The following is an 11,296-nucleotide window of genomic DNA, read 5'->3' as shown; positions in this document are numbered from 1 at the left end:
CACACACACACACACACAAATGAGACCTGTGGCAGAGACTTGATGGCTGTTCACAACCATTTACCTATTCCTCCTGGACAACCACTAGGCTACACTTCCCAGTGCAGCCATTTGACTGGATGCTGGCCAATGAAATGTCCAAAATAGGTATAAGTGATAGATACAAATTCCAAGTCTGGTCCATAAACTTTCCCCTGTGCAACTACTGACTACTTTTTCCAAGCTACTGGCTAATTACAGAGTTCTCTGAGGCCCTAGAAGAGGATGGAGTTGTAAGACAAAAGAAACCTGAGTTCCTGTGACATCAGGTGGAGGAGAGCCATGTAGGAGAGTCAGGTGACTGACCAGGAAAACCTTTGATGGGACACTGCCCAAGCAAGAAATAAACTTTATTGTGTAGTGAAATGCGCAGCTTATTTGTTTCAGCAGTTAGCCTACCCTGAAAAATACAAGTCATTTTGAAATTCAGCAAATCAATCTCCAAATCACCCCAACCTTTTCAACTTTGAGCCAGCCACAGAGTATTTTTTAAAATCTGAGGGGCCAAAGTGGAGTCTTGCCTGTTACTTACTGATTCTTAATTCAGAAACAGTTGTAACAGGTACAATTCACCAGTCCCCGGTGAGTTAGGGCAAGAGACCAAAGGAAAAGACTCATTATAACAAGACGTGAGAGTTGGCAGTCCTGTTTTTCCTCTAATTGTTCTGTCTCCTCCTTTGCTGACAGGGTTCAAAATGGCAGCATTCTAGACCATTCTATGCAGGGGCTAACAGCTCTGTACCACCAGAGGGCAATGCTATATAATAGCTGGTGCACACGATGATAACATTGAATCATCATGAAAGGGAGAATCAGAGTCAACATTTGTTTTTAAGATTTATTTATTTATTTATTTATTTTTAAGAGAAAGAGAGCATGAGAGTGAGCTCCTTTGAGCAGGGAGTGGGGAGGGGCAGAGGGAGAGGGAGAGAGAATCCCGGAGCACACTTCCTGATGAACTTGGAGCCCATCACGGGGCTCCATCCCAGGACCTGGAGATCATGACCTGAGCCAAAATCAAGAGTGGGCCGCCCAGCCACTGAGCCCCAGACGCCCCTGAGCATTTTTTTTTTTTTTTGATTCAACATCAATGGAAAGGGGCAGGAGGCAGACACCAGGATTGTAGAAAAGTCCCTGGGTGATGGAATGGCAGACAGTGAGGAAAACGTCTTTGAGATGCACACCCCCCACTTCTATCTCCCTTGCAATTGTTCCAAGGACTAACTCTCTGCATTTCCCCTACATGTATTAAAGTTTTCCAGACTGCTAAATGATTTTACTCATATATGGAATTTAAGAAATGAAACAAGCAAAGAAAAAGAGAGAGAGAGAGACAATACAAGAAACAGACTCTTAACTATAGAGAACAAACAGATGGTTCCCAGAGGAGAGATGGGTGGGGGGATGGGTGACATAGGTGATGGGGTTAAGGAGGGCGCTTGTAAAGAGCACCGGGTGATGTATGGAAGTGTCAAATCAGTATATTATACATCTGAAACTAATACAACACTGTACGTTAACTATACTGGAATTAAAATTACCAACTTAATAAAAAATAAAATTATAAGTAAATATTGTGTCTGATCCTCCAACAAAACTTTTCAAAACCTTGGCAATTTTCTAGGAAAATATGTATTAGCAAAAAAAAAAAAAAAAAAAAAAAAAATCTCCAGCCGAAAGATCCAACTGCATGTGGCAAGGAAAATTGTACTAAAGCTCCCTTCCACCAACACACTCAGATGTGGAAAGCAGTTAGAAAATAAAGACACTGAATAAAAATAGAAATAAAATGAGAGGCATGTGAGGGGCAGAGCCTGCTCTGGTCTCTGCCGGGCCTGGGGCCTGCCAGATTTGGAAGGAAACAGCAGTTTCTCTAACAGTAGCCTGTGGTTTCCTATGAAAACCCAGACTTGGGTTCTGTTTCTTGGAATGGAGAACTAGCTTTTGTCCAGACCAAGCTTCTAGCTGAAAATAACTAGAAAAAGATAGACAAAAATATATATCTTTTATACGGTTTGATGGCAGTAAAGAGCAACACAGGATTTCTAGAAGCCAGAGCTCAGAGAGAAGGGGAGACCAGGAATCTGAGCCTGATATATGGTGTTTTTTCCTCCTGAGATATTAGCCAACTCAGAATTTTGGGTTGAAAAGCTATCAGAAAGTGGTGGCTGAGAAGCTGAGTAGGACTTTTGACAGCCTCTCATTAGTTTGCAGGAGAAAAAGATGGAGTGGAGACCTGCCAATCAGGAGAGGGTGCGATGAGCCACTCAGGTTTTCAGTTGGGGTCCCAAAGACTGATAACCTAGAATAAGACAGCCTTTCCGCAGATTTCCTAGAAGAGAGAGCCAGAGGCAAGAGCTTGCATGCGGGCACTTTACTAAGAAATGCACTTGCAGGGAGGCTGGAGTGAGGGAGAAAGAGAAGTGAGGCAGAGCAGAAGGAAGAACATGGTGCAGGGGAGGGCACTCAGCTCCACAAAACACCAGCATTCCTCAGCACTCTCCTCAAAATCAGGGAAAATCGGATCCCATAACAGACCAGAGCAGGAGGAGACCTGATGACCAAACACAAAGTGGTATCCTGGAACAGAAAACGTATGTTGGGGAAAAACTAATGAAATCCAAATAAAGTATGGAGTTTAAGGAATAGTCACGTACTAGTGTTGGCTCTTTGGTTGTAAACGCACCACAGTAATATAAACCATTAGTAATAGGGGATGGTGGGTGCAAGGTCTGTGAAATTTTCTTCACTATCTTTGCAACCTTTCTTTCTTTCTGTCAACCTAAAACGGACACAATATTTTATTTAAAAAAAAGAGTAAACAGTAGTTTATTTTTTTAAATTTTTCTTCTTTTTTTCTCTTTTTAAACAAGTAGTTTAAACCAAATGAATTTTCACTTTGAGAATACCCATAATAATGTCTTGTGGGATTGTAAATATATATTTAACATTACTTGTAATTAAATAATACACATATTAAATATTAATAAATGTAAAAACACATAATTATATTCTATTATGTACCTAATTAAAACACATAATTATATTCTATTATGTACATAATTAAAACATGCAGCAATAGCAGAAAAGGCAGGAGGAGGGAGATAAGTGAAGTTAAGAAGTTCTAAACTCCTCGTATTGTCCAGGAAATTGTAAACATATTCATTTATATTAGATTTTAATAAATCAGAAATGCACATTGTAACCTCTAGGTTCATCACTAACAGAATAGTTACAAAATATGTAACTCACAACTAACAGAGAAAAAATAGAATTATAAAAGTACATAATATGAAAGAGAGTAAGAAAGGAAATGGAACATAAAACAGGTGGGACAAATAGAAAATAAATAGTAAGTTGCAATGCTTAGCCCCAAATATCAGCTGTAACATTAAATATAAATGATGAAAATGTTCCAATTAAAAGTCTAAGAGTATACTTAGAAACAACAACATTAACCAAATGCCACTTTAAATATACACCTTTACTGTAAGGATACAGAATTATTAAAAATAAATGGGATGGGGGTGCCCTGGCTGCCTCAGTTGGTAGAGTGTGTGACTCTTGGGTCATGAGTTCAAGCCCCATGTTGGGCATGGAGCCTACTAAAAATTAAAATAAAATAAAATTAAATTAAATTAAAATAAAAAGTAATGGGATGGAAGAGACATTCAATTCAAACAGTAATCAAAAGGAAGCTGGTGTAGCTCAATGGACTTTATTTTATTTTATTTTTTAAAGATTTTATTTATTTATTTGAGAGAGAGAGAGAGAATGAGAGAGAGAGAGCATGAGGGGGGGAGGGTCAGAGGGAGAAGCAGACTCCCCACTGAGCAGGGAGCCTGATGTGAGGCTCGATCCTGGGACTCCAGGATCATGACCTGAGCCGAAGGCAGTCGCTTAACCAACTAAGCCACCCAGGCGCCCACTCAATGGACTTTAAAACAAAGCATTACTAGAGATAAAGAACGATAATGTATATTAAAAGGGTCAATCTACTGGAAATATGTAACAATTCCAAATTTGTAGGCACTTCATAACAGCAAAACATAAAAAGCTTCATAAAAAGCAAAACATGTAGGAACTGAAAAGGAAAGAGACAAACGTACAGCTGTAGTGGGAGGCACTAATATACTTCTCTTGGTAACAGAACAAGCAGAAAAAAATCCATAAGGATTGAAAAGAATTAAACTATATAATAAAAAATGCTGACCTAACTAACATACATAGGCTACTACCTCCCAACAGTGAGAGAATGAATGTACGTTCTTTTCAAGTGCACATGACCATTGGCCCAAATTGAATACATGTGGAGCAGTAAGGCAAATTTCAAAGAACTAAAATCATACAGAAGATATTCTCTAACCACAGTGCAATTAAGCTAGAAATCAGTAACAGTAAAATTACTAGAACAATACTTGAATGTTCAGCGATTAAGTGATATACTTCTAAATAAGTCATGGATCAACGAAGAAATCTCAATAGAGAGGACAAACCTACTGAATAGCAATGAAGACACAGCACACTAAAACTTGTGTGCTACAGAGAAGAGTGCTTGCACCTCCCCAAAATTCCTGTGTTGAAACACTAATCTCCAACGTGATGGCATTCAGAGGAGGGACCTTGCGGAGGTCATTAGCTTTAGTTGAGGTGACACTGGTGGGACTCCCATGATGAGAATAGTGCCCTTATGTATGAGAATAGTGCCCTTATGAGAAGAGGAAGGGACCAGACTCCTCTCTCCCACTCTGCCATGTGAGGATACAGCAAGAAGTTGGGGTGGCTGTGTGTAGACCAGGAAAAGGGTTAGAACCTTGATCTTGGAAATCCCAGCTTCTAGAACTATGAACAGTAAATGTTTGCTGTTTAAGCCACCCACATTTATGGAATTTTCTTACAGCCTCCCAAACTGGCTGAGACCCTGAGGGATATGGCCAGCCTGGGCTTAGAGGGAAATCCATACCCCGGAAGTCACATAAGCAAGGAAAGGAAAGAGCATCTATCTCCAGGAAGTTAGAATAACGACAGCAAATTCAACTCAAAGAGTTCCTCCTCTAGGTAGATGAAGTAGTCTGTGGCATGCCTCCACTGAAAAGATCTAGAAACATCAGACAACTTATAAAAATCATATATTCACAAACATCAGAGAACTACGGAGGCAATTACAGGAAGATTTTGCTGAGGAGAGACCTTTCCCCAAACGACTGCAGGAAATACATTCCTTTTGAAAGATGTATATATGGTCAATTCATTTTCCATAAAGATGCCAAAACAAATCAAATGAAATTTTTTCATCAATTGATGCTGGAACAACTGAAGGTCCAAATGAGGGAAAACAAAGCTTGACTTCTCCGCCTCACACTATACACAATATTTAATTTGCCATGGATCGTAGACCTAAATATAAAAGCTGAAACTATAAAGATATTAAGGAAAATATTCTCATGCTCTGGGGCCAAAGATTTCTTAGATAAAACTGGAAAGACGTAACTATAAAAGAAATCATTGATAAAATGGAATTTATTGAAAGTAAAAACATCTGTTCATCAAAAGACTGTAAAGAAACAGGCAAGCCACGGACTGGAAGAAAACATTTGCAAGATATATAAGAAATAGTGTCCAGAATATATAAAAACACTTAGAATTTAACAGTTAAAAGAACAAACAATCCTATAAAAATAAGCAAAAGACTTGACAGACATTTCACAAAGGAAAATATTTGAATGGAAAGTAGCAAGGATGTAGGGCAATCAAAATTCTTCTGTTGCTGGTAGGAACATAAAAGGGTACAACTAATTTGGAAAAACTCCACCAATTTCTTCGCAAGTTAAGTGTACACTTGCACTTTGACCCAACAAGTCCATTCCGAGGTGTTTATTCAAGAGATCTAAAAACATGTGTTTGTGAACCAACTTGTTAAAGCATGCTCATCACACTTCTACTCACAAAAAATCCCCCAAGTCAAATATCCATCCATAGGAGAATGAATAAAAAAATCATAATATATTTATACAATGTAATGCTATTCAACAATAAAAATTTATGAAGTATTAGCCCACACAGCAAAATGTATTGATCCACAGAACAAAAACAATGGAGCATGAAAACAGATATACTGCATAATTCCTTTTTATGAAGTTCTAAAACAGGCAAAACCAATCTGAGGTGAAAAACATCAAAACGTTAGTTGCTTCTGGGGATAGAGATTCACTGGGAGGGGACTCAAGGGAACTTTCTAAGGTGATACAAATGTGATTATGATAAAGGAGACAATCAAGTGAGCATTTGTCACAACGACACAGCTAATAAAATACGTGTACCTCCATGTATGTACATTTTACCTTAAAGTAAAAGAACTATTAAAAATAATTATCATCATCATTTTTATTGGTCGGGCCACACCCCACTGCCCAGCTTTTAAAAATCGGTTTAGGGCGCCTGGGTGGCTCAGTTGGTTAAGCGACTGCCTTCGGCTCAGGTCATGATCCTGGAGTCCCGGGATCGAGTCCCGCATCGGGCTCCCTGCTCAGTGGGGAGTCTGCTTTGCCCTCTGACCCTATCCCCTCTCATGTGTTCTCTCTCTCTCATTCTCTCTCTCTCAAATAAATAAATAAAATCTTAAAAAAAAAATAAAAATAAAAATCGGTTTAAACTGGGCATCTAAACTGACCAAAACTTCAATTCAAAAGCTATGAGTTACAGATTACATGAGAGCATAGTAGAGTAGTTTTCACGACTGTTAAAACCGTACCTCCTAACTTCCTTCCTCGGAAAACAACTGGATTAGTCTCCACCAGAAAGAAGCAGCTGAGAAAAAAAATAACTAATTTTACCAACAGAAAACCCGTTTTACTTGTCAAAACACTTGCCTTTCTATGTATCCAGGTACTTACTTTTAGAGTTTTGGATTCTTCCGTGTTTGATTTTGTACAAGAGTAGCTTTGCGCAGTGGCGGTATCGTAGTCAATGAGGTTTATCCGAGGCGCGATTATTGCTCATTGATTTTGTACAAGAGATTCTGAAGGGTCAGATTGCCTTTGCCTCCTTTTCCAAGCAATCTAAACAAAATAGTCATTCTGGTTTACACTCCATCTTCTGAAGAACACTCACAAGTCAAGCTGTCACGCTGGTGCTTTCCATGATTTATGAAAGTTTTCCTTCCTTTGTATTTCCTTTAATACTGGTTTGTCTGTAGCCACACAATCTTTTCTTTCTTTTATCTTTTGGTTTATACATATAAAGCAGACTTTATAATGTAGCCAATACATTGAAATGCCTTGCATTTCCTTCTCTTTTCTCATCTTTTTTTCAAGATTTTATATATGTGTGTATATATATGAATATATATGTATATATATACATATATTATATTTGGTGGGGAAGGGGCAGAGGGGGAGGGACAAGCAGACTCTGCACCGAATGCAGAGCCCCATATGGGCTCGATCCCACAATCCTGAGATCATGACCTGAGCCGAAATCAAGAGTCAGATGCTTAACTGACTGAGCTACCCACGGGCCCCTCTTTTCTCATTTTTTAAGAAAAAACATTAAAGACCATTGTGCAAAATTCCTCATTAAAAATAAAATCATCATCATCATCATGACCATCAAGTTGAGGTGTAGTTGGGAGAAGATGTGAGAATGGCCATATTTGATAATTGTCCATTGGAATTTGTTACACTCTCCTCTTTCCTTTGTAAATGTTAGAATTTTTCCAAAATGGAAAAATTTCTTGTTAGTGAAGGTGCAATAAAGAGGTTTTGAGACTTCTTTAAAGTAGAAAAAGCAGAGAAGTAGTTTACCAGCACTAATGGTAGTGTTTTCAGGAAAAATAAAAATGATCCACATGGTAACAGCAGGGGAGAATGAAGAGCACCAGGAAGGGTAAATGTAAATGAGTAGAACTGTACAAAATAATCCTAGAAATGTAGTGGAGTTTAAAATATATGTAGGAGATTCATGAGAATAATGAAAAGTTGAGAGTTAAAATATTCTAGGTGAAAATATTCTAGGGTCGTGTTATTATTGGGAAGATAGAAAAAACAATTTCTTGGTAAAATGTCAAGGACACATCTTGTAATATGTGTGGCAATTTGTTGTAACAGTAATCAGAAACTAATATAGTATCCACTGAGGATGCTTGTCAAAAAGAATCTTTATTATCATGGTTGCGAAAGGCTGATTTTTCCAACTCCAGCCTTCCCTCAACATTTATTAGTTGTTTTAATATTCTACTAAAGCAAGAGGACTGCTTCCCCTCACCTTTTTTTTTTTAGATTTTATTTATTCATTTTAGACACAGAGATACAGAAAGAGAGAGAGAGAGAGCATGAGCAGGGAGAGAGGCAGAGGGAGAGGCAGAAGCAGGCTCCCTGCTGAGCCAGGAGCCAGATGTGGGGCTCGAACCCAGGACCCTGGAATCATGACCTGAGCCGAAGGCAGACACTTAACCATCTGAGCCACCCAGGTGCCCCTCCCCTCACCTTTATAAATATGTATTTTTAAACATATATTATATATAAGTATATATGCATAGGTATATATATGTGTATTATGAGATCTTTTTATTCTCAGTATGAACTCAAGAATTGCTCACATTGTCCCAGATTTGGCTCATGGGTGCTCTTCGAACTGGCTGTTTTGCTCTTTTGACTTGACCCCATCGTGTGTGTGTGTGTGTGTGTGTGTGTATTTCTCTACTTTGACCAAATAAGGTATCTCAGCCTCATCTTGTATACTTTCTGCTCCAGCCTTGGATCAGCCATTTCTCCAAAAAGCCCTGGCTTCTTTTAGTAGGAACTAGTATTAGAAACCAAGATATGGGTCTTAGATGTGCTTATTGCTATAAGGGAGGTCTTTGCTTCTTGGCCCTTTCAGCAGACAGAGCTAGGAAACATATGTATGTATGTACATATACATACCCACACACACATATATACATGTGTGCACACACGCAGATATGTAACATACATATTTATGTATATTTTATTTTATTTTTATTTTTTTATTATTTTTTTAAGATTTTATTTATTTATTCGAGAGAGAGAGAGAATGAGAGAGAGCACAGGAGAGGGGGGAGGGTCAGAGGGAGAAGCAGACTCCCCGCCGAGCAGGGAGCCCGATGCGGGACTCGATCCCGGGACTCCAGGATCATGACCTGAGTCGCTCAACCGACTGAGCCACCCAGGCGCCCTATTTTTTGATTTTTTTAAAAAGATTTTATTTCTTTATTCCAGAGAGAGAGAAAGAGTGGGGGGGAGGAGCAGAGGGAGAGAGACAAGGAGACTCTGTGCTGAGGGAGGAGCCTGAGATGGGGCTTGATCGCAGGACCCTGAGATCATGACCTGAGCCGAAACCAAGAGTCAGACGCTTAACGGACCCAGCCACCCAGGTGCCCCATATTTATGTATATTTTAGAAGTGAGTTCACACCAATACCTCCAATCCCAATTCATTCTCACAGGCTCCTTCTTGCCTTCCTCCATTCCTTATTTTTTTAAAGATTTGTTCATTTATTTTAGAAAGAGATAGAGAAGGGAGACAGAGGCAGAGGGAGAGAATCCCACGTGGACTCTTGGCTGAGTGTGGAGCCCAACACGGAGCTCCATCCCATGACCCCAAGACCACGACCCGAGCCGAAAACAAGAGTCGGTCACTCAACGTACTGAGCCACCCGAGCGCCCCTCCTCCATTCCAAATTTATATGTCCCTTCTACCCTAGTGAGAACCCTGACTCCCAATAACAATGCATTTACTTGTTTGCTAAAACCTGTAATAGATCTAGAGTTGTCTTAGAATTGATTTTCCCATGCCACTACAAAAAACAAAGTCAGTAAAAGTGGTTCAGGATTTGTTTGTAATTCTTCCCTGATGCCCTTTCTCAACACTGACTGAAAGTATCAAATATTGTGTTCATAAATAAAGTGGATTACTTCTTTCTCCTCGACTTCAGGAGGATTATGACATTCACTTGAGATATGCTTGGGTTCATTGGTTTTAGTTTGATTTCAGTTCTAGAAATTTTCTCACTGTTATTACAGATGCAAGGCTAGTTTTTGAATGTGTAGAGCACTAACCTGCTTCCAAAAACCAGAAGTGTGCAAAACAACATACTCAGAGAAATAGGTCTCTGTCCTTTTCTTTCTGTCTCTCACCTTTATAGGTAACTGTCCTCAGTGTTTTCTGGTTTATCCTCCCCCCCCCACCCCCACAGCATTGCCCTCTGTAGAGAGAATATGTATGTGTTCTTATTTTCCCTACATTCTTACACAAAACATAGCATCCCATATATGCTCACTCTCTGTGGTTTTCACTTAATATCTCCTGGAAATCACTCCATAATCAGTTCATAGAGATCTTCATCACTCGTTTTTACAGTGTGTAGTACTTACTGTGTGTATGCATCCTAGTGTATTCAACAAATCTCCTACACTTGGATATTTAAGTGTTTGCAATATTTTGCAATTACAAATAATGAAGCAATGAATAATCTTGTGGGTTTGTATTTTCCTATCACTGGGGTGCATTTTCAGGGTAAAATCTACAAGTAGAATTGCTTGGTTAGGGGTAAATACAGAGGTAACTTTATCAAATACTGTGTAAGTCCCCTCCATAGAGCTGTAGTGCTTTGTATTCCTACCAGTAATGTAGGAGAGGCTGTTTCCTATAGCTCTGCTAACAGAGCACAGTTTCCAACTTTTGAACGTTTGCCAGTCAGATATGATATCTCAGTATAGTTTTATGAGCACTTTCCTTGTGAGTGAAGCTGAATGTCTTTTTATATTGTAAGCACTATTTTTATAACTTTTTGTTAATTGTTCACATCTTTTGTGCACTTTTTCAATAGTTTTAATTTCCCCCCACAATTTTCACAAGATATATATGATATATACATATGACTGCTATGGACTAAATTATGTCCACTCACAGTTCATATTGAAGCCCTAACCCTCAATGTGACAATATTTGGGGATAGGGCCTCTAGGAGGTAATGGAGATTAAATGAGATCAGAAGGATGGGGCCTGATCCAATAGGAGACACCAAAGAGTCCTTCAAACCCCCACCCACACCCCTGGCCCTATACATGGGCACACAGAAGAAAGGTCATGTGAGGGCAAGTGGCTTTGCTTTGGAAGAGAAACTGAACTGAACCAGAACCTTGACCTTGGATTTGATAGTCTCTAGAGCCCAGAAAAAAATTCTATTTTTTTAAGCCACCCAGTCGATGGTATTTTCTTATGGCAGCCTGAGCAGATTA

At 39.1% G+C, this 11,296-nt stretch overlaps 1 pseudogene; it reads left to right on the top strand.

The window, feature by feature from the left end:
• The first annotated feature begins 6,976 nt into the window (after nt 1-6,976).
• On the top strand, nt 6,977-7,153 carry LOC123325335 (annotated as a pseudogene).
• The last annotated feature ends 4,143 nt before the right edge of the window (nt 7,154-11,296 follow it).

This window comes from Neomonachus schauinslandi, chromosome 7 (genome assembly GCF_002201575.2).
Source record: "Neomonachus schauinslandi chromosome 7, ASM220157v2, whole genome shotgun sequence".
NCBI lineage: Eukaryota > Metazoa > Chordata > Mammalia > Carnivora > Phocidae > Neomonachus > Neomonachus schauinslandi.
This window is presented reverse-complemented; position numbering and strand designations above follow the sequence as displayed.